The sequence below is a fragment of the Rattus rattus genome, chromosome 4 (assembly GCF_011064425.1).
Source record: "Rattus rattus isolate New Zealand chromosome 4, Rrattus_CSIRO_v1, whole genome shotgun sequence".
Taxonomy (NCBI): domain Eukaryota; kingdom Metazoa; phylum Chordata; class Mammalia; order Rodentia; family Muridae; genus Rattus; species Rattus rattus.
In genome coordinates, this window is record NC_046157.1 from 77,399,289 (window position 1) to 77,409,063 (window position 9,775).

Here is a 9,775-nt window from a genome sequence, read left to right on the forward strand (position 1 = left end):
AAAAAAACCAAGTACAGAATACTCAATATAGAGTCCACATAACTCAAAAAGATCAACAAACTGAAGGTCCCAAGGGAGGACGCCTCAGTCACACTTGGGAGGGGGAAGAAAGCCACCACAAGAGAGGTGGGATGGGGCTGGGGAGATAGGAGAACATGATCTTGTATTGAGTGGGCTGAAGACCTGATGGCCAGCAGAAAAAATGGAAACAAGCAACCCTGGGAGTAGGGAGACTCTCCAGAATGTACCAGGCCTGGTATTTCAGATACTCTCAGGACTCAAAGGGGGGACTCTAGATGAAAGGCCCTACAGCGAGGAGAGGGAACTTGTTGAGCCCACTTCCAGCAGAAAGACAGGGCATCAAGTGAGGAAGGTGGTTGCCATCCCACAGTCAAAACTCTGACCCATAATTTTTTCTGTCTGAGAGAAATCCGGGGATGGAAATGGAGAAGAACCTGAAGAAAAGAAGGTCCAGCAACAGGCCCAATGAAGGATCTAGCTCAAAGAGAGCCCCCCAAGACCTGACACCATTACTGAGGTTGTGGGGTGTTCAAAGAGGTACCTGTCATGACTGCCCTCCGAAAGACCCAACAAACACCTAAAAGAGTCAGATGCAGACTGTGCTCCAAGCCAGTGAACAGAAACTGGGAAAAGCTGGAGGAAGCTGAGGAGAAGGGTGATCCTGTAGGGGTACCAGCAGTCTCAATTAACCTGGACCTCTGAGATCTCTCAGACACTGGATCACCAACCAAACATCATACACCAGCTGACATGAAGTTCCCAACACGTATATAGCAGAGGACTGCTGGGTCTGGGTTCAGTCAGAGAAGATGTACCTAACCTTTAAGACACTGGAATTCCAGAAAGTTCAGAGGTCTGGTGGGGTTGGTGGGGTAGGGACATCCTCATGGAGACAGGGGGACCGGGAGGAGATATGGAATATGAAACAGTCAGAGGGTGAACTGGGAAGGGAAATAAAATCTGGAGTGTAAAAATAAATTTTTAAAAAGAAGAGAAAAGAAATATGGTTTTTTTCAGTTAATACATAAACTAATGTTGAGATACTTTCTCTTTAATTACTACTTATTAGTTAGCTAAGTACAATGTTTCATTGTTGATGTCATCTATGATGTCACAAGGCTGGTAGCTACCAACATTCTTTCCTCTACTTTGGGCAGTATCCTGGCTCTCCTCAATCATTACAGAAGAATTGCCTCCCTAAAATTGGTGCTTTATCTGGTGAGAACGTTTGGAAATCTTGTCAAAATTGTTCTTACAAATGTGTTTAAAGCATAGTTTTTTGTTGTTTGTTTGCTTGTTTGTTTACGTTTTGGGTTGGTTTCTTTCTTTCCTTCTTTCTTCTACCTTTTTGTAACTACTTGAGAAGTCTCTCAATTAGATCACAAGTGGTAGTTATCTCCTCTTGTGTAGTTAGTTCCTCAGCAATCCTTAAATTAATAATAGTCATTAAGTATAAGACAAGACAATCAGAAAATCCAGAACTATGAATGTACTAGTTATAAATTCTGAGTAATGCCTAAATTAATAATAGTCATTAAGTATAAAACAAAACAATTAGAACATCCAAAAATGAATGTACTAGTTATAAATTCTGAGTATGTAATATACTTTTCTTTAAATTTAATTTCTATCTGTTGTCCCCACTTCCTGTTCCCCACCCACAGTCCCTCATCCACCCCCAACTTGTCCCCAAAGAGATGTCCCCACCAGACCTTCCCCTTCCCAAGGCCTCAAGTCTTTCAATGATTAGGAACATCTTCTTCCATGGAAGGCAGACTAGGCATTCCTCTTCTATACATGTGCCAGGGAACTCCAACCAGCCCATATATGCTGCCTGGTTGGTGGATCAGTCTCTAGGAACTCCCTGGGGTCGAGGTTAGAACTGCTTGTGGTTTTCCAGCGTAGTAACCCTCTCCTTCAGCTTCTTCACTCATTATTTACTCAACCATAGGGGTACCCAACTTGAGTCCAGTGATTGGGCATAAGCTGCATCTGTCTCAGTTGGCTGCTGGTAGTGCCTCTCAGAGGATAGCCATGCTAGGCTCCTCTCTGTAAGTACATCACAACAAAAGCAATAATGTCAGGCATTGGTGCATCCCTATGACATGGATCCCAAGTTGGGCCAGTCATTGAACCACATTTCCTTCAGGGTCTTCCTTGATTTTAAACCTGCAGTTTTTTTTAGAAAGGAAGAGTTATGGGTTGAAATTGACTGTGGATTGGTAACCCTGTTCTTCCACTTGAAGTCCTGTCTATCTTCTGGAGCTGTAGGAGTTCTCTGTTGGGATTTGGAAGGTATACTACCATATCATCTGCAAATAGTGGTACTTTGACTTCTTTCTTTCCAATTAGTACCCCTTGATCTTCTTTGGCTGTCTAACTGTTCTATCAATAACTTCAAGTTATATTGAATAAATAGGGAGAGTGGGCAATCTTTTGTCCCTGATTTTAGTGGGATTGCTTCTAGTTTCTCTCCATTTAGTTTGATGTTAGCTGTTACTTTGGTATATATTACTTCTATGTTTAGGAATATGCCATGAATTCCTGAACTCTAAGACTTTTAACATAAAGGGGTGTTGTATTTGTCTAAGGCTCTTTCAACATCTAATGAGATGATCATGTATTGTTTTTTTTTGAGTTAGGTTTATATAGTAGATTACGTTAATGGTTTTCATATATTGAACAAATCTTGCATCCCTGGAATAAGCCTATGATAAAATAAAGTGAATGATGGTTTTGATGTATGCTTGGATTCAATTTGCTAGAATTTCACTGAGTATTTTTGCATAGATATGTAAGTTGATATCTGACACATCAAAACCATAATTCACCTTTGATCAAATAGGCAAATGAGGGTTGGCAAAAATTAGGTCAAAGCCTTGATTGGACAGTAAAAAAAAATAAGGTGGGGACAAAGCTTTTTTAAGGGGGGAGAGGGGGAGAAGGAAGGAAAATGAAGACTTGTTCTCACATGTTGCTAACCAGGGACTATGCAAGTAGAAAATTGTCTCTACAACCTATCTCAGTTCTAGAAGCTGTGTTAGGTGTCCTATATTTACAGATATATTGGTCATTCTCAGATTTCTGATGTGGTTTAAGACAAATTATAGTATCATAACCTACTCAGGCTGTTTAACTTAGAGAATGCATATTTAATTAGATAGTTATCAGGTAATATACAAGCTAGCCAGGATATAAAATGAGTTTTTAAGCATTTCTTAAGCTGGAACAGATAACTAAAGGTTCTGCTTAACTGATAAAATGTTAGACTGGCTGTTAAGTATATTTTATATATTTAAATTAAAAATGATAACAGTTGTACTCAGCTTATATTTGAAAGAAAAGTTTTTTTAACTAGACAGAGAGGGTGAAGTGTAGATTGATGTTATGCAGGGGTGGAAAGGCTGAGGTACAGGATAGAATTAGGCTCATTGAAAAAGAAGAAAAGGATGAGCAGGAGAAAGGTTTAAAATGGGAGAAGGGCTGAAACAGGGGAGCTGGAAGAACACGGCATATTTTGGGGTTCTTTCTCTGCAGACAGATACAAGGATTGTTCTGACTATTTTTTTAAGCGATGGGTGTATACAGAACTTTGTGCTGTCTAGATGGGCAAATTTTATCTTAAGAATTGGATCAGAGTTTATTGTATGTGGTATGCTCTTTCATTTGGCAACATATTGAGTCCACAATAAGAGAGCCAAGAGATAGGCAATTTCTGTATGAAACTTGTATGGCAGCAACCCACCTTGGAAACTAGATGGGAAGAGAGATTAATGCTGGGCTCAGAGAGTAGCCATCATTGGTGTGAGATAGGATAGAGCTTAACAGGTTAGATGCTTTGCTGACTGAGATGAAAATATCCTGAAAATGCCATGTGGCTAGCACAGGATAAAAGAAACCCATTTTTATTTTCACTGAAATATCAATATTCATAAATAAATTTACGTGAAGTTCTCTTTCTTCGTTGCGTGTTTGTGTGATTTAGGGATGTGGCATCATAGAATGAATTAAGTAGTGTTCCTTGTTTCTATTTTATGGAATAGTTTGAGGAATATTGGTATCAGGTCTTCTTTGAAGGTCTGGTAGAATTTTGCACTAAATGCATATAGCCCTGGACTTTTTTTTTCATGGTAGGTTTTTAATGACTTATATATCTTTATGGGATATGGGCATGTTTAGTTTGTCTGCTCTTGATTGAACTTTGTTATGTGGTATCTGTCTAGAAAATTGTCCGTTTCCTCCAGATTTCCCAGTTTTGTTGAGGATAGACTTTGTAATAGAATCTGACAATTTTTTGAATTTCCTCAGTTTCTGTTGTCATGTCTTTCTTTTCACTTCTAATTTCGTTAATTTGGATACTATCTCAGTGCTTTCTGGATAGTCTGGCTAAGGGTTTATGTATCTCGTTGATTTTTTCAAAGAGCCAGCTTCATATTCAAATGCAATTAATCCCAAGAAACAAGCAGCAGTAGCCATTTTAATGTCAAATAAAATTTATTTTCAACCAAAAGTTACCAAAAGAGATAAGGAAGGACACTTTATTCTCATCAAAGGAAAATTCCACAAAGATGAACTCTCAATTCTGAACATCTATGATCCAAATGCAAGGGACCCACATTCATAAAAGAAACTTTATTAAAGTTCACAGCATATTTTACCACACACAATAATAGTGTGAGACTTCAACACTCCACTCTCATCAATGGATAGATCATGGACACAGAAGTTAACAAAGACATAGTGAAACAAACAGAAATTATGAAAAAATGGATTTAACAGATATTTATTGAACATTTCATCTTAAAACAAAAGACTATACCTTAACCACTCATGCTACCTTCTCCAAAATTGACAATATAATCTGTCAAAAAAACAAGCCTCAACAGATACAGACAGAAAAATCCCATGCAGCCTTTCAGATCACCACAGACTAAGGGTGGTCTTCAATAATAACAAAAATGACAGAAACTGACATACATGTGGAAGTTGAAGAACAATCTACTCAATAATAACTTGGTCAAGGAAGAAATAAAGAAAGAAATTAACGACTTTTTAGAATGTAATAAAAATGAAGGCACAACATAACCAAACTTATGGGACACAATGAAAGCAGTGCTAAGAGGAAAACTCATACCTCTGAGTGCTTCCAAAAAGAAAATGAAAAGAAGATACATTAGCAGCTTGATAGCACATCTGAAAGCTCTAGAACAACAACAAAGAAAGCAAATATACCCAAGAAGAGTAGATGTTAGGAAATAATCAAACTCAAGGCTGAAATCAACCATGTAGAAGAATCAACAAAACCAGGAGCTGGTTCTTTGAGAAAATCAACAAGATTAAATAAACCTTTAGCTAGAGGGCTAAACAGAGGGCACAGAACCAGTAACCAAATTAACAAAATCAGAAATGAAAAGGGAGGCATAACAACAGAAACTAAAGAAATTTAAAAAATTATCAAATCCTGCTACAAAAGCCTATATTCAACAAAACTGGAAAATCTAAAGGAAATGAACAACTTTCTAGACAAATATCAGTTTCCCACATTTCATCAAGATCAGATAAGCCATTCAAACATTCCTAATAATACCAAAAAAAATAAAAGCAAAAATGAAAAATCTCCCAACAAAAAAAAAAAAAAAAAAAGCCCCCAAAATCCAGATGGGTTTGGAGCAGAATTCTATCACACCTTCAAAGAAGAACTGATACCGATGTTCTTCAAAGTATTCCCCCAAAATAACCAGAGGAAAACTTCCAATTTGTATTAATAGCCAAATTATGCTTATACCTAAACCAAAGACCCTACAAAGAAAGAGAACTTCAGACCAATTTCTCTTATGAATTTTAATGCAAAAATACTCAATAAAATTCTCAAAAACTGAACCCAAGAACACATCAAAATGATCATTCACCATAATCAAGTAGGCTTCATCCCATGGATGCTGGGATGGTTGAACATATGGAAATCCATCAACATATTGCACTATATTGTCAAACTCAAAGAGAAAAACAATGTAATAATTTTATTAGATGCTGAGAAATTTGACAAAATTCAACACCCCTTCATGATTAAAGTCTTGGAAAGATCAGGAATTCAAGGCCCATACCTAAACACAGTAAAGGCAGTATACAGCAAATCAGGAGCCAACATCAAACTAAATGGAGAGAAACCTAAAGCAATCCCACTAAAATCAGGGACTAGACAAGACTACCCACTCTCTCCCTACCTATTCAGTATAGTACTCGAAGTCCTAGCCAGAGTAATCAGACAACAAAAAAAGATCAAAGGCATATGAATTGGAAAGGAAGAAGCCAGAATATCACTATTTGCAGATGATATGATAGTATACTTAAGTAACCCCAAAAGTTCCACCAGAGAACTACTAAGCCCAATAAACACTTCAGCAAAGTGGCTGGATATAAACTTAAATGAAACAAATCTTTAGCCTTCCTCTACTCAAAGGATAAATAGGCTAAGAAAGAAATTAGGGAAATGACACCCTTCACAAATAATATAAAATAACTTGGGGTGACTCTAACCAAGCAAGTAAAAGCATTATATAACAAGAACTTCAAGTCCCTGAAGAATAAAATTGAAGATCGCAGAAGATGGAAAGATCTCCCATGCACGTATAGTATAAATGGCCATTTCGCCAAAAGCAATTACAGATTTGATGCAATCCTCATCAAAATTCCAACTCAATTCTTCATAGAGTTTGAAAGAGCAATTTGCAAATTCATTTGGAATAACAAAGAAACCTGGGATAGTGAAACTATCCTCAACAACAAAAGAACTTCTGGGGGATTGACCATCCCTGACCTCAAATTGTATTACAGAGCAATAGTGATAAAAACTGTATGCTATTGGTATAGAGACAGGCAGGTAATTCAGTGGAATAGAATTGAAGACTCAGAGATGAACCCACAGTCACTGGTTCTTTGAGAAAAGAGTTAAAACTATATAGTGGAAAAAAGATAGCATTTTGAACAAATAGTGCTGGTTCAACTGGAGGTCCAGCATGTAGAAGAATGCAAATTGATCCATTCTTATCATCCTGTACGAAGCTTAAGTCCAAGTAGATCAATGACCTCCACATAAAGTCAAATACACTCAAACTAATAGAAGAAAGTGTGGAGAAGAGCCTTGAACACATTGGCACTGGGGAAATTTTTCTAAACAGAACACCAATGGCTTATGCTCTAAGATCAAGAATTGACAAATGGGACCTCATTAAACTGCAAAGCTTCTGTAAGGCAAAGGACACTGTTATTAGCACAAAACATCAACCAACAGATTGGGAAAAGATCTTTATCAACATTACATCTGATAGAGGGCTAATATCCAATATATAAAAAGAACTTAAGAAGTTAGAGTCCAGAGAGTCAAATACCCCTATTAAAATATAGGGTACAGAGCTAAACAAAGAATCCTCAGCTGAGAAATATTGAATGGCTGAGAAGAAATATTCAACATCCTTAGTCATCAGGGAAATGCAAATTAAAACAACCATGAGATTCCACCCCACACCAGTCAGAATGGCTAAGATCAAAAAATCAGGTGATGACAGATGCTCGGGAGGATTTGGAGAAAAAGGAACACTACTCCATTTTTGGTGAAATTGCAACTGGTACAACTACTCTGGAAATCAGACTGGAGGTTACTCAGAAAATTGGACATAGTACTACCTGAGGACCTAGATATACCAGTCCTGGGCATATACCCAAATGATGCTCCAACATATAACATGGATAAATGCTCCACTATGTTCATTGCAACCTTATTTATAATATCCAGAAGCTGGAAAGAACCCAGATGTCCTTCAGTACAGAAAATATGGTACACCTATACAATGGAGTACTCCTCAATGCTCATAGACTAATGAATGAAGAAATAAGATTCTTAATACAGTACAAATATACAAATAATACATATATGATAACATTTGTTCTCTATCACTAATTATGAATTATAATGAATTATACATTAACTCACTATAAGTTTTACTGTGCCTTATTAAGCAAACGTACCTTGACATTTGATTTCACTACATGCAGATAAAATATCAAGAAACTACACATTCTGATTATGATGTATTGTCATGGAAGTGAATTGGAGACCTTTTCCACATTTGTGGAAATGATTTAAAGTTGGTTTGGAAGTTCCTCAAAATTTTCAAAACAAAACTACTATGATTTTGTACTCTTCACCATAGTAAGGTTGTGGCATCACACTGGAAAAGTGAAAGTGTTGGCAGTGGTATCTTTCGGGAGTAAAAGAAAAGAAAATGTAATTAAGGAAACTCAGAAAAGAAAGGGTAGTTGAAAAAGATAAGGGAGCTCAGAAAAAGCAAAAAGCAAAAGACAGAAAGAAAGGAAGAAGGAAGGAAGGAAGGAAGGAAGGAAGGAAGGAAGGAAGGAAGGAAGGAAGGAGAAAAATGAGAGAGAATTCAGAAAACTTGATAGAGGTAGGACAAAAATTGCATGATCATTTTGATACCCATGGGTCTGAGAAAATAATTCCTGTGGACACTTTAACTTGTGGACTTTAATTAAGGACAGCTTGGACCCTAAACATGAGAAGGAAAACATCCAAGCAAGGCTAGATTATCTAGCAGTGATTATTTAAAAGCTCAAATTAAATAAAAATAGTGCTATCAATCCTGTTGCCCCTCACGTTTATGAGGATACTTAAAAGGCTATAACAAGACTGATCCTGAGGAAGAAGGAAAATTAGGAAAAGAAGCTTCAAAATAGGTTTTTGCAGTAATTTGCAATAAAAGGATAAGGATGAACAGAAGCAGGTTCAACAATCCATACAAGGTCTTACCCATATAACAGAAAAAAATTAGTAAAGTTAAAGACTGAAAGAAAGGAGGAGGAGGAGGAGGAGGAGGAGGAGGAGGAGGAGGAGGAGGGAGAGGACCTAGTATTATGGCAGGTATAGATCCACCTATGAAGTGACAGGATCCTTTAGTGGCATTGATGTACCCTAAGATGGGGGAGGGTGCTATTTTTCTCAATTAAAAAAAGTATATCTACATTGCAGGCAGAATTGCAGAGTGTTCTAGAGAAAGAAGAGAATATATAAAGATTTCATTTACAGTGCCCTGTATTTGAGAAGCAGGATGCACAGGGCAGTCTTGTTAAAATTAATCAAGCTATACATTTTAAACAATTGAAGGAATTAGAAGCTGCATATGCCCAATATGGGCCTACTGCTCCTTTCACTATGACTATACTTGAGAATTTAGCTGCAGTTGCTTTGCCTTCTGATGATTGGAAACAGCTGGCTAAAGCGTGCTTAGATGGAGGACAGTGTGCTTTGGAAAACAGAAATTTTCTGGGCATTGTCAAAGATAATGCCTATGTTAATAATGCTGAGCTAAAATGTGAAGTGCTGACCAGAAAAAGACACTAAGCAGGGATATCCCAGAAGTTGATGTGTAAGTTTGGAGTCTATGCATAGAATAGCACTGCTGCACATAATGCTTGCAGTGCTTTACCTACAAAAGGAATGCTTCATCAAGACATCAAAAATGCCTAGAACAAATGAAACTCAAGACGGATGATCAAAATGTGAATGCTTTACTCCTTCTTTAAAAGGGGAACAAGAATACCCTTGGCAGGGAAGAGAGAGGCAAAGATTAAAACAGAGACTGAAGGGACACCCATTCAGAGCCTGCCCCACATGTGGCCCATATATATACAGCCACCCAATTAGACAAGATGGATGAAGCAAAGAAGTGCAGAAGTGTAG